This window comes from Ornithorhynchus anatinus, chromosome 2, assembly GCF_004115215.2.
Source record: "Ornithorhynchus anatinus isolate Pmale09 chromosome 2, mOrnAna1.pri.v4, whole genome shotgun sequence".
Classification (NCBI taxonomy): Eukaryota; Metazoa; Chordata; class Mammalia; order Monotremata; family Ornithorhynchidae; genus Ornithorhynchus; species Ornithorhynchus anatinus.
Genome location: NC_041729.1, coordinates 57478921 through 57505936, shown reverse-complemented (window position 1 = coordinate 57505936; position 27016 = coordinate 57478921). Strand labels below are relative to the sequence as shown.

General features: G+C 43.8%; 1 non-coding gene across 1 annotated transcript; it reads right to left on the bottom strand.

Annotated features, from left to right (window-relative positions):
- Positions 1-5705: 5705 nt before the first annotated feature.
- Positions 5706-5842, bottom strand: LOC114809392. Its single transcript, XR_003757179.1, has one exon. It is a non-coding gene; the product is annotated as a small nucleolar RNA SNORA7 (small nucleolar RNA).
- Positions 5843-27016: the final 21174 nt, after the last annotated feature.

Sequence of the window (27016 nt, the reverse complement as noted above, 5' to 3'; positions counted from 1 at the left end):
GCCTCAGTTGTTGTTGCCTTATGCTGTCGAGCTGTGTTGGACCCATAGCGATACCATGGACACATGTTTAGGCCGTGAGCCCATTGTTGGGCAGGGATCGTCTCTATCTGTTCCCGAACTGTACATTCCAAGTGCTTAGTACAGTGCTCTGCACACAGTAAGAGCTCAATAAATATGATTGAATGACTAAATGAATGAATCTCTCCCAGAATGCTCCACCTCCATCTGCGATCGATCTGGCAGTGGATCCATAAAGTTTTCTTGGTAGAAATATGGAAGTGGTTTACCATTGCCTCCTTCCATGCAGTAAACTTAAGTCTCTGCCATCTTCTCTCTCCCATGTCGCTTCTGCGTCCAACCCTATTTCCTTGTAACCACCCCAGCGCTTAGTACAGTGCCTGGAAAACAGTAAGCGCTTAACAAATACCACAATTATTATCATTATTATTATAGAACTGTTAGGTAAAGTGAGTCTGGAACCATTATACCACCAAGCTATCACTCATACTACTGACCTGAACTGAATTTCTCTCGCACCTCCTCCTCCTCCTCTGTCAAACTGAAAGGACTCCACCTTTCAACACTGTTAAAGATCCTCCTTCTGAGCTCAACTTCCTGGGACTGTAAGAATTCCCGTCACTATAACCTTACTGAATTCACATCTCCTCCGAAAGGCCTTCCCCAAGTAAGCCCTCTTTCCCCCTGCTCCCTCTCCCTTCTGCATCACCAATACACTTGGATCTGTGGCTTTCAGGCATTTAATTTTTGCCCCACCCTCAACCCCACAACACTATTCATTCATTCATTCATTGAATTGTATTTATTGAGCGCTTATTGTATGCAGAACACTGTACTAAGCACTTGGAGAATACACTATGCACATATCTATCAATTATTTCTACTAATGCCTGTCTTCTCTTCTGGACTGCATGCTCACTGTGGAAAGGGAACGTGACTACCTACTCTGTTGCATTATAATGTACTCTAATATAATTTACACACAGTAAACTGCCTGGCTCAGTGGAGAGAACACGGGTTTGGGAGTCAGGGGTCGTGGGTTCTAATCCCGGCTCTGCCACTTGTCAGCTGAGTGACTTTGGGCAAGTCACTTCACTTATCTGTGCCTCAGCTACCTTATCTTAAAATGGGGATTAATAATAATGACATTTGTTAAGCGTTTACTATGTTCCAAGCACTGTTTTAAGATATGAGGAGGATACAAGGTGATCAGGTTGTCCCACGTGGGACTCATAGTCTTAATGCCCACTTTACAAATGAGGTAACTAAGGCACAGAGAAGTTAAGTGACTTGTCCAAAGTCACACAGCTGACAAGTGGCAGAGCTAGGATTTGAACCCATGATCTCTGACTCCCCAGCCCATGTACTTTCCACTGAGCCACGCTGCTAAAATTGTGAACCCCAGGTGGGACAATCTGATTATCTTGTATCTTCCCAGTGCTTAGAACAGTGCTTGGCACATAGTAAGCACTTAACAAATACCATTATTTTTATTAATCTCTCAAAAAACGCTGTTGTTGACAATCTTGATTATTATGGCTAGTAATAATAATATTAATTTTGGTATTTTTTAAGCACTTACTATGTGCCAAGCACTGTTCTAAGTAATGGGTAGATACAAGGTAATCAGATTGTCCCACGTGGGGCTGACAGTCTTAATGCCCATTTTACAGATGAGGTAACTAAGGCACAGAGAAGTTAAGTGACTTGCCCAAAGTCACATAGCTGACAAGTGGCGGAGCCAGGATTAGAACCCCTGACCTCCGACTCCCAAACCCAGGCTCTTTCCACTGAGCCACGCTACTTTTCAGGGACTAGAGGTACCCTTCTCCATATTGCACTCTTTTACCTCCCCTTTTCCCCTTCTCTCTTTTCCATTCCCTCCTTTTTTTCCATCTCCACACACAAAATAACTCCTCAGATGAGGCAGTTGCGTGTCACAATGATATCATCACATCACAAAATGTGTCACAGAAGGAAGAGCGTGGACAGTGGGGGTTAAATGATATTATTTGGGGGGCCCCAACTGCTCTAAATGTTTCATTTGGCATATTGTTTTAAAAAAGAAATGTTTTAGAATCTCCTGTTTTTTGCTTATTTTGAGCACATACAGTTCAATTTAGGTCAATCTGTACCTAAACCAGTCCTCAAAAGGTGAATGAAGTCCCCTGGTGGGATTTAACACCTTATTTTCAAATCCTGCCCCCCCCCCATGTGCTGCGACACTTTGTCTACCTCTACCCCACTAAGTGCTAACAGTTCCCAATTAGCACCATTTTAACACCATATTTAAACCGGCTAGCTCTAACTGATGAATCCCTGTGGCATGCCGAGAGTCTGTGAATAGGAGGATTTGAGGAAGAAAAGAAAAAGGTGGAAGGGAGAAGCGTGGAAATATTCAGCTAAATAAAATCCTAAATGATGTGGATTGATTGGTGATTCTGTCATAGGGGCTGCTTTCTTAGATTTTTGTCTTTTAGTCCGTTTTTTCTTTTGACTCCTCGAAGATTGCCCTTATTCGAAGATTTGACCTTAGTTGCTTTGATTTGGGAACATCCTTCACTTTTGTTAATCCCCTCTTCTATCATTAAATTGTAAAATATATAAGGGCATGAAGAGCACCCAAGAGAACATGCTTCCCAAGAGCCCCTCAATAAACACTATTGAATGAAGGAATGGTCCCTTATCTGGAGAAGCAGCATGGTGCAATGGAAAGAGCATGGGCCTGAGAGTCAGGAAATTCGAGAGTCTCTCTACCAACTACCTGCTTTGTGAGAATGAGCAAATCCTTAATTGTTCTTTGCCTCAGTTTTCTCATCTGTAAAATGGGGATTAAGTACTTGTTCACCCTCCCCTATGTGGGATGGGGATTGTGTCTCATTGGCAGCTATTACATTATTAATGCTGTTGTTACTTCATAAAGAAATTGGTTTAGGATTTTAAAAAAATCACAGTTCTAGCCCCAGCTCTGCTATTGGCCTGTTGTGTGATGTTGGGCAAGTAACTTAAATTCTCCAGGCATCAGTTTCTTCATCTGAAACTTGTGATAAAGTTACAGCGAGTCCCATTTAGGACAGGACTTTGGCTATCTTTATCTCTAGCCCAACTCTTAACACATAGCCAGCACTTAATCAGTGGTATTTATTGAATGTTTACTGTGTTAAGTGCTTAAGTGTTTACCTGCTAAGTGCTCAATAGTTCAATAGTACAATAAATGCCATGAATGATTACCAGATGCTTACCAAATAGTAAAAGTCGTGGCATTTTACTGAATATCTCCTGGGTGCAGTGCACTCTACTGAATGTAGTAGCAGCCAGAATTCTGATTTCTCTCTAATTTGTCTGCACCTCTCTGCATCACCAAAGCACTTCCATTCCATGCTGCCTGAACAAGAGTTCATATGCATATTAATCAACCATATTTCTAGAGAAGGTAAATAAGTTAGAAACAAGGTGTCAAGTGCCATATTTCTTGCACACAATGAAACAATTTTAAAATAAACTAATCAAGTTGCATTATTGATTATAAGATGGGTTATACAAATATACACACGTTCATTCATTCATACAATTGTATTTATTGAGCACTTACTATGTGCAGAGCACTGTACTAAGCTCTTGGAATGTATAGTTTGGCAACAGAGTCAATCCCTGCCCAATGACAGGTTCACAGTCTAAACGGGGAAGAAAAACAACAAAGCAAAACAGAACAAAACAAAAACAAGACAGTATCATCAAGATAAATAGAATCAAGGAGATATACACCTCATTAACAAAATAAATAGGGTAATACATAGTATATACAAATGAGCATAGTGCTGAGGGGAGGGGAAGGGGGAAGAGCAGGGGGTGGGGGGAGAGGAGAGGGAAAGAGGGCCTCAGTCTGGGAAGGCCTCCTGGAGGAGGTGAGCTCTAAGTAGGACTTTGAAAAGGGAAAGAGAATTAGTTTGACGGATGTGAGGAGGGAGGGCATTCCAGGCCAGAGGTAGGATATGGGCCAGGGGTCGACGGCAGGATAGGCGTGAACAGGGGACCATGAGGAGGTGAGAGGCAGAGGAGTGGAGTGTACAGGGTGGGCAAAAGAAAGAGAGAAAGGAAGTGAGGTAGGAGGGGGCAAGGTGATGGAGAGCTTTGAATACAAGAGTGAGGAGTTTTTGTTTCATTTAAAGGTTGATAGGCAACCACTGGAAGTTTTTGAGGAGGGGAGTGACATGCCCAGACCTTTCTGTTGGAAGATGATCCAAGCAGTGGAATGAAGAATAGACTGGAGTGGGGAGAGACAGGAGGAAGGGACATCCTAGAGGAGGCTGACACAATAATCCAGTCAGGATATTATGAGATCTTGTACCAGCATGATAGTTTGGATGGAGAAGAAAGGGCGGTTCTTAGTGATACTGTGAAGGTAAGACCAGCAGGCATTGGTGACAGTTTGGATATCTGGGGTGAATGAGAGAGCTGAGTCAAGGACCACACCAAGGTTGAAGGCCTGTGAGATGGGTAGAATGGTTGTGCCATCCATAGTGACAGGGAAGTCAGGGAAAGAACAGGGTTTGGGAGGGAAGATAAGGAGTTCAGTTTTAACTTGTTGAGTTTTAGGTAGTGGGCAGACATCCAGGTGGAGACATCCTGGAGGCAGGAGGAGATACGAGCCTGGAGGGAGGAGGAGAGAATGAGGAGGAGAGATCAGGGGAGGAGATGTAGATTTGGGTGTCATCTGCATAGAGATGATAGTTGAAGCCATGGGAGCGAATGAGTTCACCAAGGGAGCGAGTATAGATGGAGCACAGAAGGGGGCCAAGAACTGACCCTTGAGGAACCCCTACAGTTAGTGGATGGGAGGGGGAGGAGGAGCCATGAAGGAGACGGAAAATGAATGGCCTGAAAGATAAGAGGAAAACCAAGAAAGGACGGAGTCCGTGAAGCCAAGGTGAGATGAAGCATGGAGGAGCAGGGGATGGTTAACAGTGTCAAAGGCAGCTGAGAGGTCGAGAAGGATTAGGATGGAGTAGGAGCCATTGGATTTGGCAAGAAGGAGGTCATGGGTGACCTTTGAGAGGGCAGTTTCAATGGAGTGGAGGGGATGGAAGCAAGATTGGAGGGGGTCCATGTTCAGGGAAAGGAAGAAAGTATATAAATACTAGAGATGGTCACTGGTTGTTGCACTGATTGGACAATAGTAACGTATCAGGGCAGGATAAGATAAATAGAATGGGCTAGTTGATACTGCATAGGCCCAGGAATCAGAAGGACCTGGGTTCTAATTCTGACTGCCACTTGTCTACTGTGTGACCTTAGGCAAGTCCCTTAACTTCTCTTTGCCTCAGTTGTTGTTGCCTTATGCTGTCGAGCTGTGTTGGACCCATAGCGATACCATGGACACATGTTTAGGCCGTGAGCCCGTTGTTGGGCAGGGATCGTCTCTATCTGTTCCCGAACTGTACATTCCAAGTGCTTAGTACAGTGCTCTGCACACAGTAAGAGCTCAATAAATATGATTGAATGACTAAATGAATGAATCTCTCCCAGAATGCTCCACCTCCATCTGCGATCGATCTGGCAGTGGATCCATAAAGTTTTCTTGGTAGAAATATGGAAGGGGTTCACCATTGCCTCCTTCCATGCAGTAAACTTAAGTCTATGCCATCTTCTCTCTCCCATGTCGCTGCTGCCCAGCACAGGTGAATTTGACTTGTAGCAGATTGCCTTCCACTGGCTAGCCACTGCCCAAGCTAGGAACGGAATGGGTAGGCCTCTGCTTGACTCCCCCTCCGTAGCTGAGACTGGTAGAGTACTGGAAACTCTCTAGGTGTGATCCTGAGAGGGGTTGTCTCAGTTACCTCATCTGTAAAATGGGGATTAAGACTGTGAGCCCCATATGGGATATAGACCGACTCCAACGTGATTAGCTTGTATATAAGTAAAATGCATGCCATGTAGTAAATGCTTAACTAATACTATTAAAAAGAAAAAAAAGTCTTGATGGAGGGTGCAAGAACCCGTTGTGTGTATGTGTGTGTGTGTGTGTGTGTGTGTGTGTGTAAACTCTGTTCATCTTTTCCCTCTAGACTATAAGCTCCTTGTGGGCAGGGAATGTGTCTACCAACTCTATGAGAATGTGTTCTCCCAAGTGCTTAGCATAGTGCTAAGAAGCATAGATCATGGGCCTGGGAGTCATGGGCCTGGGAGTCAGAAGGTCAATTTATCAACTGTGTGACCTTGGACAAGTCACTTAACTTCTCTGTGCCTCAGTTTCCTCATCTGTAAAATAGGGATTAAGAACAGTGCCTGTCACATAGTAAGTGCTTAACAAATACCATAATTATTATTATTCTTCCTCTGAACACAGTAAATGCTCAATAAATACCACTGATTGATCAATTACTTTTTATGATACCCTGTTTATGGCATGCCAGTAATCTCTTGGGGATTGATCAGGGCAGAAAGGAATCCACTTCAAGCCCTTTTTCACAACTTTGTAATTTTATCTTGCTAAGCGTCCACTTGTCTGTTGAAATGTTTCCATTTGGTTGCCTCAGTGAACTACAGACCATATCAAGGCCAGACACACAATATGTAGCCAGCTCATTGACTTTCTTCTGTCATTAAATTACTCTGTGGCCTAATTCATTGCAAATGTCAATAAGAATGTATTTAAGGGTTTTTTTTCCTCCTTTTTGGCAAATAAAGGGGTTAGGGAAGGGTGTGTGGTTTTAAGAGTAGTCTATCTGCTTCTTCCTACCCATTCTTTTTTTCTGATACCCATTTCTGAAAAGCTTCAGATTGAGAAGGTTAGAAAATGAGTCAGAACCTGCTGATTCCTGTTCCATTTAAACCTCAAGTGCCTAATATTTATTAAACATACTAACAGTGTAGTAAGCCTTGGGAGAGAATACACAGTTGGGAATTAGACGTAGTCTCTGTCCCACTAGGGCTCACAATCTAAAGTTAAAGTGGGGTGAAGGATTTGGAAACAGACATAATGGGAATGAAGAAACATTAAAATACAACTCAAATAAATGGACAAAATAGGGTCAAAGTCTCGGTGAGAAGGGAAGAGTTCGAGAGCTCTCAGGGACAGCTTTTTAAAATTTTAATGGTATTTATTAAGCTCTTAATATGTGCCAGGCACTGTATTGAGCACTGGGGTAGATAAAAGCTAATCAGGTTGGACACGGGCTCTCAGTCTTAATCCCCAATTTACAGATGAGCTAACTGAGGCCCAGAACAGGTGACTTACCTCAGGCCACATAGCAGACAAGTGGTGGAGTTGGGATTAGAACCCAGATCCTCCTGACTCCCAAGCCGGTGCTCTATCCACTAGTTTATGCTGTTTCTCTGCAGGTTTCATTCCCAGCCTGGCAGGCATGGAGCACACCGGTGCTTTTCTCAGCAGCGATGGAGGGGTCCGAGATGGTGTCAGGGCAGGCCCAGAGCAGGGACCCTTGAAGTAACTTGGACCCCTCTCCTTGCCATTTTCTTTTCACCTCGGTCTCAGCCCACAGTACTTAAGCCTTATCTTATGCCGTCGAGTCATCTCTGACCCACAGCGATGCCATGGACACATTTCTTCCAGAAGGCCCCACCTCCATCTGCATTCGTTCTGGTAGTGGATCCATAGAGTTTTCTTGGTTAAAATACGGTTTACCATTTCCTCTTTCCGCACAGTAAACTGGAGTCTCCGCCCTTAACTCTCTCCCAAGCCGCTGCTGTCCAGCACGGATGAGTTTTGACTTGTAGCAGATTGCCATTCACTAGCTAGCCATTGGCCAAGCTAGGAATTGGATGGATATGCCTCTGCTTGACTCTCCCTCCCATAGTCAAGACTGGCAGACTACTGGAAGCTCCCTAGGTGAGACCTTGAGAGGGGAGCACTTAAGTACATAACCATAAATTACTCATTTATTTTAATGTCTGTCTCCCTCTCTAGACTGTAAGCTCCTTTTGGGGAGGGAACATGTCTACCAACTCAGTTGTATTGTACTGTCCCAAGTGCTCTGCACCCTGTAAGCACCCAACCAATACCATTGATTGAAGGCAGAAGGGAAGGGGGTAGTTACCACGATGCTTTTCTCAGAGGCAATGAAAGTTTCCGAGAGTGCATGGGAGCAGCTTTTATCCCTATCCCAGGATGTATGGAGCATCCTGGGCATGGGGCACATAGTGGGCCTTTTAGTTCCAATTCACCTTTACCGAGCAGATTGAGTGATTCCTTGTGTCTCCATCTCGTGTGTCTCTGGCAGAGCCTGACAAACGCTATGACAGTGTTACCATTTTGCTAATCGTTCATGCCCTGGTAGATAACCTTCATCATCCTAAAATATGCAATCATTCAATTGCCACAGCAATCCTATTATATTGCCGTTACGGAATGCCTGGTGGGGAAAGCTCGGGAAAGCTCTGAACGTGTTATTAGTGCTGAAAGGGACAATTTGCTGAATTTCACTAAATGCCATCACTTCCCTAAAATGAATCAAAATTACTTGATTATGCATGTCTTACTTTGATATTCATCTCCAAGGATGTCGGGCACTGTGGATCAGCCTCTCTGTGATTCTGCATCGGATCAAGTTGGGGACAACAAGGAGAATGTTAAGTTTAAGTATTCCTTTTACTGCTTAATCAACACATCCTGAGACTGTGAGCCCCTTATGGAACAGCGACTGTGTCTAACTTGATTATCCTGTATCTACCCTAGCGCTTAGTACAGTGCTTGGCACATAATAAGCATTTAAATGCCATAATTTTTATTATTATTGTTACTTTTACTATTATTATTATTACTACTACGACTGTCATTGTTAACATGAAACACCTCTGTCTCCATTTTCTGAGCTCATGTAAAAGTGGAACAATGTAGTTCTTCAACAACCTTTGCCAGGAGGAAAATGTTTATTGAGTGAATCAACCTGTGTAAAATCAAGCTTTAATCAGTTTGTATCAGGCAGCACAGGAGGACCCTGAGCCAATCTTCAGTACTTCTTCCTACCCTATGTGTTTGCTTCCCAGCAAAATTGATGGCATTTTTGTTTATCCAACCTATCATCCTCATATTGCCTGGATCCGGTTTGTGTACTACTGTGGAGTAAGATTCTCAGTATTGATATTTGAAGGTACTGGCCATTAGTAAAAGAGTGGGAAATGTGTTTCTTTATAGCTGGCCTCAGCACGCATGTATATAAACTTACCCAATTATTTATCTTCACCACTGAAGTAGTATTTCTATGGCTCCCCCATTAGCGTATAAGCTCTTTATGCACAGGGAATGGGTCACTTATGTATTCTCTGTTTCTCAAGATCCTTGTGCAGTTTCCTCTGCCAAGTAAGTGCTCAAAAAATGCTATTGCTACTACTACTAATAAAAATAATTGTGACATTTCTTAAGCTCTTACTCTCTACTACTACTACTATAATAATACTGATATTTGTTAAGCACATACTAAGTGCCAGACACTATACTAAACGTTGGGGTAGATTCATTCGGTTGTATTTATTGAGCACTTACTGTGTGCAGAGCACTGTACTAAGCACTTAGAATGTAAAATTCGGCAACAGAGACAATCCCTGCCAGTCATAGGGCTCACAGTCTAAAAGGGGGAGGCAGACAGCAAAACAAAACAAGTTGTCAGGCATCAATACCATCAAAATGGATAAGTAGAATCATAGACATAAACACATCATTAATAAAGTAGAGTAATAAATAATATATACAAATATACACAAGTGCTGTGGGGATGGGAAGGGGGTAGAGCAGAGGGAAGGAGTAGGGGGAATAGGGAGGGGAGGAGGGGCAAAGGGAAAAGGAGGGCCCAGTCTGGGGAGGCCTCCTGGAGGAGGTGAGCTTTCAATAGGGCTTTGAAGAGGGAAAGTTAGTTTGGCAGATGTGAGAAGGGGAGGGCATTCCAGCTCAGTGGTAGGATGTGGGCCAGGGGTCGACAGTGGAACAGGCGAGTTCGAGGCACAGTGAGAAGGTTAGCGACAGAGGAGCTGAGTGTACGGGGTGGGTTGTAGGTGGAGAGAAGGGAGGTGAGGTAGGAGGGGGTCACACGGTGATGGAGAGTTTCAAGGGGGTCACATAACTAGTTACAAGCAAATACAAATACAAGTATAATTCAAAATATAATATAAAGTATAATACAAAATACCAATACAAGTAGATACAAGCAAATCGGGTTGAACACAGTCCCTGTCCCACATGGGGGTCACAGTCTCAATTCCCATTTTACAGATAAGGAACTGAGGTAATTGAGGCACAGAGAAGTCAAGGGACTTGCCCAAGGTTACAAAGCAGACAAGTGGCAGAGCTGGAATTAGAACCCATGACCTTCTGACTCCCAGGCCCGTGCTCTATCCACTATGCTATAATTCTAACTGCTGCTGCTGCTGTTGCTATTATTACTGCTAACTACCAGATGATGATGATGGTGTTTATTAAGTGCTTACCATATGCCATGCACTGTTCTAAGTGCTTGGGTAGATACAATGTAATCAGGTTGTCCCATGTAGAGCTCACAGTCTTAATCCCCATTTTACAGATGAGGGAACTGAGGCCTGCCCAGAGAAGTTAAATGACTTGCCCAAAGTCACACAGCTGACAAGTGGTGGAGCCAGGATTAGAACCCATGACCTTCTGACTCCCAAACCCATGCTCTTTCCACTAAGCCATGCTAGACTCTACAACTATGATTCATAAAACAAATCTTGGAGTCACTGTTCAATCAAATTGCTGGTACAGTAATAATCCCTGTAATTGTATAGCACTTTTAACTTTTACAAAGCAATTTCACCTCAATTATCTAATTTTATCCTCACAACATTCTTTTGTGCTAGGAAGCAGTGGAAAATTATTTTTTCCAGTTCATAGGGGAAGAAATTGAAGCCCAGGATAACGATTTAACCAACAGTAGACTAGTGGAAGACTTGGAGTAAAGCCTGGGCTGTTTACTTACAAACCCCACACCCTTTCCATGACACCTTGCTTTACTGGTAGTGTCAACCAAAAAAGCAAATACATTTCTGAATATCATCATGATGGGATAAAAATCATATGAAAAGATATAACCTCGCCATTCTATAAATCTATGGTCACTGTGGCTTGTGAAAGGAGCTACCAAGGAAGGGGTCCCCAGATGATCAAGTGGATATTGAAGTGTCCTTATGAGCATTGACTGAAATGATTAGTGCTCTTTGATCTATAAGGACAATAGCTGAAGGGTGGCAAAACTAAAGTTTTCAAAATTATGAAGGATTTTCTACACTAAATCCCACAGCAGGAAGAAGCTTGAAGGTGGTAAGTTCAAAACAAAAGGAAATACTTCTTCATGCAGTGGATTGTAATTCATTCATTCAGTCACATTTATTGAGCGCTTACTGTGTGCAGAGCACTGTATTACGCACTTGGAATGTACAATTCGGCAACAGAGACAATCCCTGCCCAACAACGGGTTCACAGTCTAAATGGGGGAGACAGACAACAAAACAAAACAAGTAGTCAGGCATCAATTTTTTAGCTCAGGAGGTTATGCTGGCTGAAACTATCAGCCGATGTAAAAGGAGTTGGGATAAATTCATGATTGACACCTCCAAAAAGTTTAGTAGAAGAAAAGTTAGGGATGTAGGGAGAAAAGTGAGCAATATAAGATGGTACAATCAATTAATCAATGAATAGTATTTATTAACCAGTTACTGTGTGTATTTACTAAGTGCTTGGGGGAGTGCAATGGAGTTGATAAATATGAATCCTGCCCACAAAGAATTTACAATCTAGTCTAGCAGGGGAGACAGACATTAAAGTAATATGTAGGTAGGGGAAAAAACAGAGTATAAGGATATATATTTAAGTGTTGTGGGGGTGAATGGGGTGCTTAGGGAGTATTGACCCACAAGCTGCCACCCACCTACTATCGCTCCTCGACTCTGCCAACCTCCTGCTCCACCATACACCTCGCCCACTCACCGACTCGGTCACACCCTTGATCTCGTCATCTCCTACCTCTGCACTATCTCCTCCCTCACCAACTCTGAAATCCCTCTCTCAGACCATAACCTTCTTACCTGCCTCATCTCTCACTCTCTCTCCCCCTGCAAATCTATACTACTCCCCCACAGAGACGTCCGCTCTCTTGATCCCATCCATCTCTCCAAAAGCATCTCTCCCCACCTTGCCAGCCCGTCCTCTCTTCCCACTCTAGATGATCAGGTCACCACTCTCAACTCCACCCTCTCTACTCATCTCAACTCTCTCGCCCCCCTTTCCCTCTGCCGCTCTCGCTCCACTAACCCACAGCCCTGGGTCACCGCCTCTGTCCGCCTCCTACCCTCTTATGCTCGAGTTGCCGAGCGCTGCTGGCGAAGGTCCAAGCACCAAGCCGACCTTGTCCATTTCAACTTTATCCTTTCCTGCCTTAACTCTGCCCTTTCCTCCGCCAGGCAAAACTTCTTTTCTTCCCTCATTGACACCCATGCCCGTCACCCCCGCCAACTGTTCCGGACCTTTAATTCTCTCCCTTAGGCCCCCTGTTCCTCCCCCTCCCCCATCCCTCACCCCCAATGATCAGGTCACCTACTTCATCACGAAAATTAACACAATCAGGTCTGAGCTCCCCAAAGTCACCCCTTCCCCTCTTGCCTCCCCCCCCCGCCCACCCACAACCCTTTCCCCTACTTTCCCATCCTTCCCTGCAGTATCCTCAGAGGAGATCTCCTCCCTCCTCTCAAGTGCCACCCCCTCCACCTGTGCCTCGGACCCCATTCCCGCTTACCTTATAAAAGCCATCGCCCCTGCCCTCCTCCCCTCCTTAACTTATATCTTTAACTGCTCACTCTACAATGGCTTCTTCCCCTCTGCCTTCAAACATGCCCGTGTCTCCCCCATCCTAAAAAAACCCTCTCTCGACTCCACTTCCTCTTCCAATTATTGCCCTATCTCCCTACTACCCTTCCTTTCCAAGCTCCTAGAACGAGTCGTCTACACTCGTTGCTTAGAATTCCTTAGCTCCCATTCTCTCCTGGACCCCCTCCAATCTGGCTTCCGTCCCCTCCACTCTACCGAGACTGCTCTCTCTAAGGTTACCCACGACCTCCTTCTTGCCAAATCCAATGGCTCCTATTCTATCCTAATTCTCCTTGACCTCTCAGCTGCCTTTGACACTGTCGACCATCCCCTTGTCCTCCACACCTTATCTCACCTTCGTTATGAGAAGCAGCGTGGCTCACTGGAAGGAGCACGGGCTTTGGAGTCAGAGGTCATGGGTTCGAACCCCGGCTCTGCCACTTGCCAGCTGTGTGACTTTGGGCAAGGCACTTAACTTCTCGGTGCCTCAGTTCCCTCATCTGTAAAATGGGGATTAAGACTGTGAGCCCCACGTGGGACAACCTGATTCCCCTGTGTCTACCCCAGCACTTAGAACAGTGCTTGGCACATAGTAAGCACTTAACAAATACCAACATTATTATTATTATTATTATTCTCGGACTCCATCCTGTCCTGGTTCTCCTCTTATCTCTCTGGCCGTTCATTCTCAGTCTCCTTCGCAGGCTCCTCCTCCCCCTCCCATCCTCTAACTGTTGGGGTTCCTCAAGGGTCAGTTCGTGGCCCTCTTCTGTTCTCCATATACACTTACTCCCTCAGTGAACTCATTCACTCTCATGGCTTTGACTATCATCTCTATGCAGATGACACACAGATCTACATCTCTGCCCCTGTCCTCTCCCCGTCCCTTCAGACTCGTATCTCCTCCTGCCTCCAAGACATCTCTACCTGGATGTCTGCTCGCCACCTAAAACTCAACATGACCAAAACTGAGCTCCTCATCTTCCCTCCCAAACCCTGTCCTCTTCCTGACTTCCCTATCACTGTGGATGGTACGACCATCCTTCCTGTCTCTCAGGCCCGCAACCTTGGTGTCACCTTCGACTCGGCTCTCTCGTTCACCCCACACATCTAATCAGTCACCAAAACATGCCGGTCTCACCTTTATTGTATCTCCAAGATCTGCCCTTTCCTCTCCACCCAAATGGCTATCTTACTGGTACAGGCTCTCATAATATCCCGGGTGGATTATTGTGTCAGCCTTCTCTCCAGTCTATTCTTCATTCTGCTGCCCAGCTCATCTTCCTGCAGAAACGCCCTGGGCATATCACTCCCCTTCTTAAAAACCTCCAGTGGCTGCCTATCAACCTCCTCATAAAACAAAAACTTCTCACTCTAGGCTTCAAGGCTCTCCATCACCTTGCCACCTCCAACCTCTCCTCCCTTCTCTCTTTCTACTGCCCACCCCACACGCTCCGCTCCTCTGCCTCCCACCTCCTCATCATCTCCCGTTCTTGCCTATCCCTCCGTCGACCCCTGGGCCATGTCCTCCCGTTGTCCCTCCTCATCTCCGCCAAACTAATTCTCTTCCCCTCTTCAAAACCCCACTTAAAGCTCACCTCTTCCAAGAGGCCTTCCCAGACGGAGCTCCCCTTTTCCCTCTGCTCCCTCTGCTCCCCTTCTACCCCCCTTCACCTCTCCTCAGCTAAGCCCTCTCTTCCCCCCTTTCCCTCTGCTACTCCCTCTCTCCCTTCCCCTCCCCTCAGCACTGTACTCATCCGCTCAACTGTATATATTTTCATTACCCTATTTATTTTGCTAATGAGATGTACATCACCTTGATTCTATTTATTTGCTATTGTTTTAATGAGATATTCATCCCCTTGATTCTATTTATTGCTATTGTTCTTGTCTGTCTGTCTCCCCCGATTAGAGTGTAAGCCCATCAATGAGCAGGGACTGTCTCTATCTGTTACCGATTTGTACATTCCAAGTGCTTAGTACAGTGCTTTGCACATAGTAATTGCTCAATAAATACTATTGAATGAATGAATGAGTACTGCAGAAATGAGGGAGAATAGGGTGGGGATATTGAGACTCTAGTCAGGGAAGAGTTCCTGGAGGAGATATGATTTTATTCATTCATTCATTCATTCATTCATTCATTCATTCACTGAATTGTATTTATTGAGTGCTTACTGTGTGCAGAGCACTGTACTAAGCACTTGGAAAGTACAATTCAGCAATAGAGACAATCCCTATCCACACCAGGTTTACAGTCTAGAAGATGGGAGACAAACATCAACCCAGTAAACAGCATCAATATAAATAGAATTATAGATTCTATTTATCAAAACAAGTAAACACCCATCAATATAAATAATTTGAATTCCAAATATATACATAAATACATCAGTGCAATGGGGCAGGTAGAGCAAAGGATCAGAGTTGAGGCGATGCTCGGGGGCTGGTTGGGGGGGACGGCTGAGGAATGGGAGACTTAATCTGGGATGGCCTCTTGGAGAGGTTGGAATCTAGGGCTTTCCAATCTAGGGCTTGGAAAGGGGGAAGAGTGATTGTTTGGTGGATTTGAGGAAGGAGGGCATTGCAGACCAGAGATAGGATGTGAGCCAGTGTCGACAGCAGGTCAGGCAAGATCGAGAAGGTTAGCACCAGAGGAGTGGAGTGTGTGGGCTGGGATGTAGGAGAAAAGGGAGGTGAGGTAAGAAGGGACAATGTGATGGAGAGCTTTAAAACCAATAGTGAAGAGTTTTTGTTTGTTATGGAGGTTGATAGGCAACCACTGGAAATTTTTGAGGAGGTCGGGGGGTGACATGTCTGGAATGTTTCTGTAGAAAGATAATCTGGGCAGCAGAGTGTAGTATGGACTGAAGTAGGGAGAGACAGGAGGTTGGGAGGTCAGAAAGGAGGTTGATGCAGTAATCCAGTCGGGTTTGGTGACTGATTGTACTAATGTGGTAATGGTTTGGATGGCAAGGAAAGGGTGGATCTTGGCGATGTTGTGATTTTGGTACGTCCCTAACCAATAAGGTAGGTGTCAAGGAAGATAACAAACACTTTTCCTTCTAATATCCCTTGGTTCTCTTGGTCTGGTTAAACTGTAGCTGTGGTTTGTTAATTTCTTATGTCCTATTTTTTTTTTTGTTAACTTCATGCACCATGTTCTTCTCTTTCTATCCCATGTCCTTTCCAACTCAATAAACGTGAAATAATCATGACAATTAACCAACTTCCAGGTCAGTAGGAAGCAAAAAATTAGCAATACAATTCTGCTATTCTTCTTTTTTCATCTTCTCAGTCTCTCCCTTTACTCTCCACACCAACTCATGGGATAGATTTTGGAGGAATAGACTTTCACCTTAATATGCCTAAAAGGCAGCTGAGAGTCATTCAAGCAAATTGCAATCAGCAATTTGTGTTTGGGAAACTAAGAAATCTGACAAATGGGAACTGCACAGGAATCTACAACACTGATGCTGAATGTACTTATACCAGAAGGGTGTCTCCAAACAAAGTGAGGATAATTTGGAAAGGGTTTTGATTTTCTCTGCTTTTTAAAACATGGAAAGTGTATTAATATTTGATTAATACTGTTATATAATGGGACTTTAAAAAAAATCCTGGCGTACTCTCTTCTATGGTAGTTTGGGTTGCTCATTGTTGAGGCAGCAGGTATCCAGGACCAGAATGACTATACTACATAACCAAGAATGGAAGATAGAAAATAGCAACAGCTTTGGGTAATTTGTGGTCTTGCCTTTGAATATAAATCCACTTTGAGCTGAATAAGATTCCAGCACCCCGCATTTGGAAAATGCAGTGGTCATGTATTAAAATGTTTTGAAAAATGCATTTAAGGAGGTAGAAAGTTGACCCAAATAGACATTTTGCTTGCATTTCTTTCTTCAATATAATACCATTCAAACTGTGGCTAGCCTTTATTCAGAATGGATATCAGTTACGGATTTGTTTAGCTGGGGAAAAAAAACCACCTTTATTTTATCCGCAGTCATTTGAAATTCTGTTGTTTGGCATTGAATCTCAGGTTAATTAGTAGTTTTACTATTGTTATCATTCTTCTTATCATTATTACTTGCTCCTGTGACCCCCACCACCCAAAATGTAATATGTGGCAAGTGCAATTTGGCTCATATGCACATTTTATTATCTAGTTCTCATTCAGAATCAATCTTATTTATTGAGCACCTCTTGTGAGCAGAGCACAGTCCTAAACACTTGGAAGAGTACACTATAACAGAGATGATGGTCGTGTTCCCTGCCCACAGTGAGCTTACAGTCTTGAGGGGGGACCCAGACATTAATATAAATAAATTAAATACAGATATGTACATAAGTTCTTTGGGGCTGAGGGAGGCGTGAATAAAGGATGCAAATCTAAGAGGAAGGGCCAAGCAGAAGGGAGTGGGAAAAGAGGAAATGAGGGCTTAGAGAAGGCCTATGGAGGAGATATGTCTTTAGTAAGGCTTTAAAGGTGGGGAGAGAGTTGAACTGTGGAATATGAAGCTGGAGGGTGTTCCAGGCCAGAGGCAGGACATCGTGTTTGAGTCATAGTGGTGATTGATGATTGAGTGCTTTGAAGCTGACGGTAAAAACTCTCTTTTTGCTGTGGAGGTGGATGGGAAAACACTGGAGATTCTTGAGGGATGGGGAAACATGAACCAAACATTCTTATAGAAAAATGATCTGAGCGGTAGTATGAAGTATGGACTAGAGAGGGGAGAGACAGGAAGAAGGGAGAGAGGTCAGCAAGGAGGCTGATGCAGTAGTCAAGGTAGGAAAGAATAAGTATTTGTATTAATGTGCTAGCAGTTTGGAGAGGAAATGATGGAGTGAACTCAGAGAGAGTGAATAATAATAATAATAGCATTTGAAAAGTTGATATTATGTACAAAGCATTGTAGTAAGCACATGAGTGAATTCAGCGCAACCATATCAGACACAGCCCCTGCCCCTCATTGGGCTCACAGAGGAGCGAGGACAGTTATTTAATCTCCATTCATTCATTAATTCATTCATTTAGTCATTGAGTGCTAACTATATACAGAGGACTGTATTAGGCACTTGGGAAAGTACAGTACAACAATAAGCAGTGACATTCCCTGCCCATAACAAGCTCAGAGTTTAGAGGGTGGAGAAACAGACATCAATGAAAATAAATAAAATTGCAGGTATGTACATAAGTGCTGTGGGGCTGGGATGGGGAAGAGCAAAGCGAGCTAGTAAGGCAGACGCAGAAGGGAGTGGGAGATGAGGAAAAATGGGCCATAGTCTGGAAAGGCCTCTTGGAGGAGCTGTGCCTTCGATAAGGTTTTAAAGGTGGGGAGAGTGGTTGTCTATCAGATTTGAGGAAGGAGAGCAATCCAGGCCAGAGGTAGGACTTGGGCCAGCGGTCGACGATGAGACAGGAGAAACTGAGGCACAGTGAGAAGGTTAGCACTAGAGGAGCAAGGTTTACAGGCAGAAGAGGAGAAATGAGGTTCTGTAGGAGAGGGCAAGGTGATGGTGTGTTTTAAAGCCAATGGTGAGGAGTTGTGTTCAATATGAAGGTGGATAGGCAACTGCTGGAGATTTTTGAGGAGCTGGGTGACATGTCCTGAATGTTTTTTATAGAAAAATGATCCAGGCAGCAAAGTGAAGTATAGACTGGAGTGGGGAGAGACAGGATGTTGGGAGGTCAGCAAGGAGGCCGATGCAGTAATCCAGGCAGGATAGTGATTACATTATAATATAATAGTGATTATATTAACGTGGTAGCAGTTTGGAGAGAGAGGAAAGGGCAGATTTTGGCTATGCTGTGAAGGTGTGACCGACAGGTTTTGGTGGTGGATTGAATTAGGTGGGTTGAATGAGAGAGAGGGGTCAAGGATAATGCTAAGGTTGCAGGCTTGTGAGACATGAAGGATGGTGGTGTTGTCTAAAGTGATGGAAAATTAAAGGGGGAGGACAGGGTTTGGATAGGAAGATAAGGGGCTCTATTTTGAACATGTTAAGTTTGAAGTGACGGAAGGACATCCAAGTAGAAATGTCTTGAAGGCAGGAGGAGTTGTGAGACTGGAGAGAGGGAGAGAGATCAGGGCTGGAGATAGATTTGTGTATCATCAGCATAGACGTAGCACAGAGAAGAGCACGGGCTTGGGAGTCAGGATGTGGGTTCTATTCCCGCCTCTGCCAGTTGTCTGCTGTGTGACATTGGGCAAGCCACTTAACTTCTCTGTGCCTCAGTTACCTTATCTGTAAAATGGGGTTTAAGACTGTGAGCCCTATTTAGGACAACCTGATTACCTTGTAACTATCCCAGTGCATAGAAGAGTGCTTGGCACATAGTAAGCACTTAACAAATACCATCATTATTATTATTAATTAAGCGTGGCTTAGTGGAAAGAGCACGGGGTTGGGAGTCAGAGGTCGTGGGTTCTAATCCCACCTCTGCCATTTGTTAGCTGTGTGACTTTGGTAAGTCACTTAACTTCTCTGTGCCTCAGTGACCTCATCTGTAAAATGGGGATTAAGACTGTGAGCCTCAAGTGGGTCAACCTGATTACCTTGTATCTCTCCCAGTGCTTAGAACAGTGCTTGGCACATAGTAAGCGCTTAACAAATACTATAATCATTATTATTATAGACGGGGCAATTGAAGCTATGAGAGCAAATGAGTTCTCCAAGGGAGTGGGTGTAGACGGAGACTAGAAGGGGACCAGAACTGAACCTTGAGGGACTCCCAGGGTTAGGGCGTGGGAGGCAAAGGAGGAGCCGACAAAGGAGATTGAGAATGAATGGCCAGAAAGCTAAGAGGACAAGCAGAAGAGGACAGAGTCAGTGAAGCCTAGGTTGGATAACATTTCCAGGAAAAAGGAGGTGGTTCATCATGTCGAAGGCAGCTGAGAGGTTGAGGAGGATTAGGATGGAGTAGAGGCCTTTGGATTTGTCCTGAAGGAGATCTCTGGTGATCTTTGAGAGGGTGATTTCTGTGGAGTAAAGGGGACAGAAGCCAAATTGGACAGGGTTCAGGAGAGAATTGGAGGAGAGGAATTTGGGATAGCCGCTGTAGACAATTCACTCAAGGAGATTGAAGAGGAATGGTAGAAAAGAGATGGGGCGATAAGTGGAGGGAACTGTGGGATCAAGGAAGGCTTTTTTTAGAGTAAGGGAGACATGGATATGTTTGAAGGCAATGGGGAAGAAGCCATTAGAGAGTGAATGGTTGAAGATGGCTGTTAGGGAGGGAAAAGAAAGGGAAAAAGGGAGGGGGAGAGAGTTCTAATAATTATAATTGTGGTATTTGTTAAGTGCTTACTACATGCCAGGTACTGTACTAAGCGCTGGGGTGGATACAAGCAAATCAGGTTGGATACAGTCCCTGTCTCACATGGGGCTCTCGGTTTCAATTGCCATTTTATAGATGAGGTAACTGAGACACAGAGAACTGAAGTGACTTGTCTTAGGTTACACACCAGTTAGGTGGCAGAACTGGGATTAGAACTCATGACCTTGTGACTCCCAGGCCTGTGCTCTATCCCTTATGCCATGCTGAAGGAATGGGGTCCAATGTGTATGTAGAGAGGGTGGGTTTTGAGAGGAGGCAGGAAATCTCCTCTAAAAAGCCCACTGTGAAGGATGGGATTGTCGAAGAGGGGGCTAGAGGGGGGAGGGACAGAGGAGGGGCAGGGGTGATTTTAGGGGCTCACACTTGATGGTGTTAATTCTGTTAATAAAGTAGATGGCCAGGTCACTGGGGGCAAGGGATGGGGGAGGCGGGGAGACAGGGGGCCTGAAGAGGGAGTTAAAGTCTGGAACAACTGGCGAGGGTGTCAAGGGTTGAAGGCACTGAGGCACAGAGAAGTTACATGACTTTCCCAAGGTCACACAGCAGGTAAATGGAAGAACTAGTATTAGAACCCAGGTCCTCTGGCTCCCAGGTGCTATGCTCTTTCCTCTAGGCCATGCTCCTTCCATCAGAGATGCAAATAGACTGTGAATATGTCCTTGTTTAAGACGGTGTATAAGGAGTAAGTAATTCATTGTACTGCTGAAGATACATTTATCCAGCAACATCCCTAAACTGGAAGAAGGTTACTTGCGCACAGTATAAGCAGGATGTGAAGTGAGCAGTAACTGGCTGAGGGAATAGTCTTTGGCTAAAATTCTCCTGTTTGTCCTAGAGGTCTTCAGAAATAAGAATTCTGATCCCAACAAGAAATGGGCTCATGGTTTTATTCATGTCCAAGCAAACTGGCTCCAGCCAGTTTGGGGCTGACAGAAAGATGGCTGGATCTGAAGGAAGTCATCTACAGGGCTCCTACTCCATGCTCACAGACTTCCCATTTCAGGATGAAGGGAACTCCAAAGTGATTAATTCCTGCAGGAAAAAGTGCCAGTGAGATCTCAGATAATGAGATCTTTGGGTGTACTATAGCAATGCATGTTACTTTCCTTGATCTCTGGTGGGGAATCTGAGAGGAATAGATGGTGGGTCTGGGAGTCAGAGGACCTGGGTTCTAATCCCAACTCTGCCATTTTCCTGCTTGGTGACCTTGGGCAACTCACTAGGCAGTCTAGACTGTAAGCTCATACCCCTGGACTGTAAACTTTACGGCCAAAAGATAAAGCATGGTCCTGGGAGTCAGGAGCTCATGGGTTCTAATCCTGACTCTGCCACTTATCTGCTGTGTGACCTTGGGCAAGTCACTTTACTTCTCTGTGCTTCAGTTACCTCATCTGTAAAATGGGGAATGAGACTGAGAGACCCATGTGGGACTGGGACTGTGTCCAACCGGATTTGCTTCTATCTACACCAGCGCTTAAGGCGATGCCTCCTGCATAGTAAGTGCTTAACAACCACCATAAGTATCATTATTAAGCTTGTGTGGGCAGGGAATATATCTGCTTATGGTTGTACTCTCCCAAGTGCTTAGTACAGTGCTCTGCACACAGTAAGTGCTCAATTATGAGAAGCAGCGTGGCTCAGTGGAAAGAGCACAGGCTTTGGAGTCAGAGGTCATAGGTTCGAATCCCAGATCTGCCTCTTGTCAGCTGTGTGACTGTGGGCAAGTCACTTAACTTCTCTGGGCCTCAGTTCCTTCATCTGGAAAATGGGGATTAAGACTGAGAGCCCCACGTGGGACAACCTGATTCCCCTGTGTCTACCCCAGCGCTTAGAACAGTGCTCTGCACATAGTAAATGCTTAACAAATACCAACATTATTAATAAATATGATTTAATGAATGAATGAATGAATTGGCATTGGAATTGTTTTCATTGCTACTGTATTAAGAAGCCACTGTTGATAAACACTGTTGATATCTTAGCTCTTGGTTACTGCTAGTCATAGGGGCTGGAGGAGAAGCCCAGAAGTCATGTGGACCTGAGAAGTTGTGAGAGTGGGAAACTCTGTGAGTTTCCTGCTGCCAGCCCTGGGAGGGGGATGAGAGGGGGATGGGAGGCAAGTTCTCAGTGACCCCTTCACTTTTGAGGCGATGCCTGGGCTTCCTTCCAAGGGTGGTGGAAGAGTACTGACCAAAAGGTTCCCAAACCTGCATTAGAAGAATGGAAGATCGGAATGGCTTTAGGGCCAGTAGAAGCAGTGTGGATCAGTGGAAAGAGCACAGGTCTGGAACTCTTAGGACCTGTGTTCTAGTTTTGGCTTCACCACTTGTCTGCTGTGTGACCTTGGTGGGCAAGTCACTTAACTTCTCTGCGCCTCAGTTACCTCATCTGTAAAATGGGGATTAAGACTGTGAACGGCATGTGGGACATGGACTGTGTCCAATCCGATGGTCTTGTATCTACCCCAGAGCTCAGTGCAGTGTCTGGCTTATGGTGAGCACTTTACAAAAACCATAAAAAAGGGTTGTAAGGGCTCCAGGAGTTCCTTATGTACATATCTGTAATTTCATTTATTTATATTAATGTCTGTCTCCCCCTCAAAGCTGTAAGCTCACTGTGGGCAGGGAATGTGTCTGTTATATTGTTATAGTGTCCTCTTCTAAGTTTCTAGTGCAGTGTTCTGCACACAGTAAGCACTCAATAAATATGATTGACTGATTGACTGAGTGACTGATTCTGGGGGCTCTTTTGACCTGGATTTATTACTGAGAACCCCCAGTAACCTCACATTGGGATAATCCCTGAACCTGAAAGGCAGTTACCTATCATTCGGAACAGCCATAAAAATTATGAAGTTAGCCATGTTATTGGGACTAAAGAATGTGCACAGCCCAAAAAGTTCAGCATGTTTTGTCTGATTCTTTTGCATTACCCAAATTACTTTTGGGTAGCTTGACACATCTTTAATTTAAGCCCTAATTATTGTGCATAATGTAGCTTACACCTGTGGTGATAATGCTTTTATTAGCATTAAAACTGAAGACATCAAAGCATCATATCAGGATAAAATGTCTATTTCTAATTTAATAGAATTGCAATTATAGCAAATTTGATCTGAGTGAAATCACATCATAACTGGAATTTTTCTGCACAGTGAGTGAAAATTATTCTATCCTAAATTGAAGATTAATAACTCGCTTTTAATGTTAAATGTAGCAACTCAAGCATTAGGTTGCAATTCAAGTTCAACATCACTGCACATTTTACAAACTTAACATTTTAACACCTCCCAGTAGTCCTCTGAGGTAAATGCATTAGCGTTAAATGCATTAACATTATTTTTACTTTATAAATGAGCTTATAACAGTGTCGCTACCCTAATTTGGATGCTTTTAATGAAGGGATAATATGGGGGAAATGCTCCATTTTACAAGATAATAATTCCTTTCCTGAATGGATAAACTTGGGCTGAAGGCAGAGAAGTTTATCTCTCGAAGTACTTTTGTAACTACATAACTGGTAATTGTTAAACCTCCCTCATTATGCTGCATCTGGGGTTTTTCTTAATGCATTTTCCTATCTCCTGTAGGGTTCAGTCCTCCACCATTCTATAATCAAATCCTATCCCCTGGTAATTCTCAATAAAATGTCACTTCCCTTGTGTGCCGGGAACCTGTTAGCTCAATTCTCAATATTTAGCCAAACAAAATAACCCACAAATTGACTGTCCTGCCTTGGGACAGAGGTTCTACCTGCTGAAAGTAATTTGTTTAAATAAATCAATACACAGACCCACACCCCACACACACATAAATCAAAGAACCAACATCATTTACTGAGCACCGACTGAGTATCCTGCACTGTCCTAAGTTAATGGAAGAGTTCAAGAGAAGCAAATCAGACATTCTCTGACCTCAGAGAGCTCACATGCTCTTAATAATTCTTCATGGGTTTTAACAGGATACACACATAGAAATACACACCAAATTTCATTGTTAATCAGATCTTTGGGTAAATCTAGTTCCAAAGTGTTTATGTCTAGACATGTGGATATATCCCCTCTCCCCCCAATCATTATATGTCCATATGAAACAGACCTGGGACCAGGAAGGCTCATAATAATAATAATAATAATAATAATAATAATAATAATAGTGTTAAGCAATTACTACATACCAGACATTGTACTAAGTGCTGGGGGGAGATACAAGGTAATCGGATTGGAGACAGTCCCTGTCCTGTATGAGTCTCACAGTCTTAATGCCCACTTTAGAGATGAGGAAACGAAGGCACAGAAAAATGCAGTGACTTGCCCAAGGATACACAGCAGACAAGTGTCAGAGCTGGGATTAGAACCCAGGTCTTCTGATTCTCAAAGCTGTGCTCTTTCCACAAGGCCACACTATATCCTTAGCCCTGACATTTTGCTATTAATCCTAGCTCTTAAACTTGGGTCTTGATGGCATCCTAGTTTCTTTCCTAGCCATCATCCTATGTTTTAGGAAAATTGGAAGTCAAGAAGCAGCATAGGCTAGGTGAAAGAGCATAGACCTAGACCTGGGTTTCAGTCCTGGCTGGCTGTGTGATCTTGGTCAAGCCATACTTCTCTGTGCTTCAGTTTCCTCATTTTTAAGATAGGGATTCAATATCTCTTCTCCCTCCATCTTAGACTGTGAACTCCATGGAAAGAGATGGTGTCCAACTTTATTATCTTGTATCTACTCCAGTCCTTAGTACAGTGCTTGGCACTTAGCAGATACCTTTATCATCATCATTTGATATTCCCTCAACTCAACATGAGTCACTTCTAAGAGTTCTTTTTGCAATGACTTCATACCTCTTCTCCCAGTTCTAGTAAATAGAGCAGGATCTATTCCAGAAGAGATATGGATCAACGGAAGACACTCAGGTACCAAATGAGTCTTGAGGTGGCAACAGGATTAAGCAGTTGGGATCCTGCAGTGGAGTGGGATTGCTTGCTGGCTTCAATTTCCATTTCCTTGAAGTTCCACATTCATTAGCATAGATTGTTGACCTCTGTGGGTTCAGGAGGTCTGCAGTAGCTCCTAGAACAGAAATTGGAACATGGTTTATGCAGCGGGTGTGCTTTGTTTGATCTCAGCCCAGACAATTGAGGAAAGGAAGGGCCAGATACCTCTCACAGACAGGCACAGAAAAGGCTCCTTAACAATACACAAGGTGTAATGAATGGAATAAAAGTGGTTGTCATCATAATAGAAGTGAAATTCATGGAAGATTTTTTAATGGTGTATGTTAAGTACTTACTTTGTTCCAGGCACTCTACTAAGCACTGGAGTAGACAGATACCAGTTAATCAGGTTGGACGCAGTCCAGGTCTCACATGTGGCTCACGGTTTCAATCCCCATTTTACAGATGAGGTAACTGAGGCACAGATTAAGTGCCCAAGATCACACAGCAGGTAAGTGATGAAGCTGGGATTAGAACCCAGTTCCTTCTGACTTCCAGGCACTAGGCAACACTGCTTATGACATTTTTCAAAATCTAATTAAAACTAATTAGATAAGTTAAAATCAAATCATCTTTATGAACATATAATAATAATGATAATGATGATAATGGTATTTGTTGAGCACTTACTGTTTGCCAGTCACTGTACTAAGTGATGGGGTAGATACAGAAAAATCGGGTTGGACATAGTTTAGATACAGAAAAATTGGGTTGGACATAGTTTTTGTTCCATGTGGGGTTCACAGTCTCAATCCCCATTTTACAGATGAGGGAATAGAAGCACTGAGAAGCAAAGTGACTTGCCCAAGCTCACACAGCAAACAAGTAGCAGAGGTAGGATTAGAACACATGACCTTCTGACTCCAGGCCCATGCTCTATCCACTACACCATGCTGCTTCCCCCTGCTTCTCTTTTCATATAATAATCAGGTTGGCCTAGTGGAAAAAGTATGGGCATGGGAGTCAGAGGACCTGGGTTCTAATACCAGCTCTGTCACTTGTCTGCTGTGTGATCTTGGGCAAGTTACCTAACTCCTCTGTACCTCAATTACCTCATCTGTAGAACTGGAATTAAATCTGTGAGCAGTATGTGGGAAAAGGACTGTGTCTAACCTGATGAGTTTGTATATGCCCTGATGTTTAGTAAAGTGCCTGGCACAAAGTAAGCACTTAATAAATACCATTAAAAAAAATGACAAAAAAAAATTTCTCCACGGTTTCATTTAAACAAGGAAATGAGTTATTCTCATAATTTCTGAGTTTGCTGCTTCTCTCACTCAGCCCTAGTTAAAGGGTTTTTCCCTGCCAGCACTGTTTTTAATAATAAATAATAATAATGATAATAATAGTGATAATTGTTAAGCACATACTACATTGAGTACATACTAAGCACACACACATATTTGTCAAGCACTTTTCACAGTTTCTGCCGCATTTGGGGCATATAGTCTAAGTGGGAGGGAGAATAGGTATTTAACCTCCATTTTTCAGATGAGATAACTGAGGCACAAAGAAGTTAAGTGAATTGCTAAAGGATACTCAGCAGGAAAAAGGCAGAGGTGGGATTAGAACCCAGCTCTCGAATGCTGCAGAAATGGGGATGTAGTGATATGTCAGCATCTTCTTGGATGTCTTCATGAGCATGAAATCTGGGAGAACTGGAGGTGCTGGGAATGGTGAGACAACTCTCATTCTGACCACCTGGAGTTTTGCTCCCCATTTGAACCCTTCCCTGGAGTGGGTGCACATTCATCCCAGAAATTGAATTTGCAAAAGGAAAAAAAAGAAGGCCAATCATTCCCTGCTTATTTCCAAGAAAATGCCCATGGAGAGT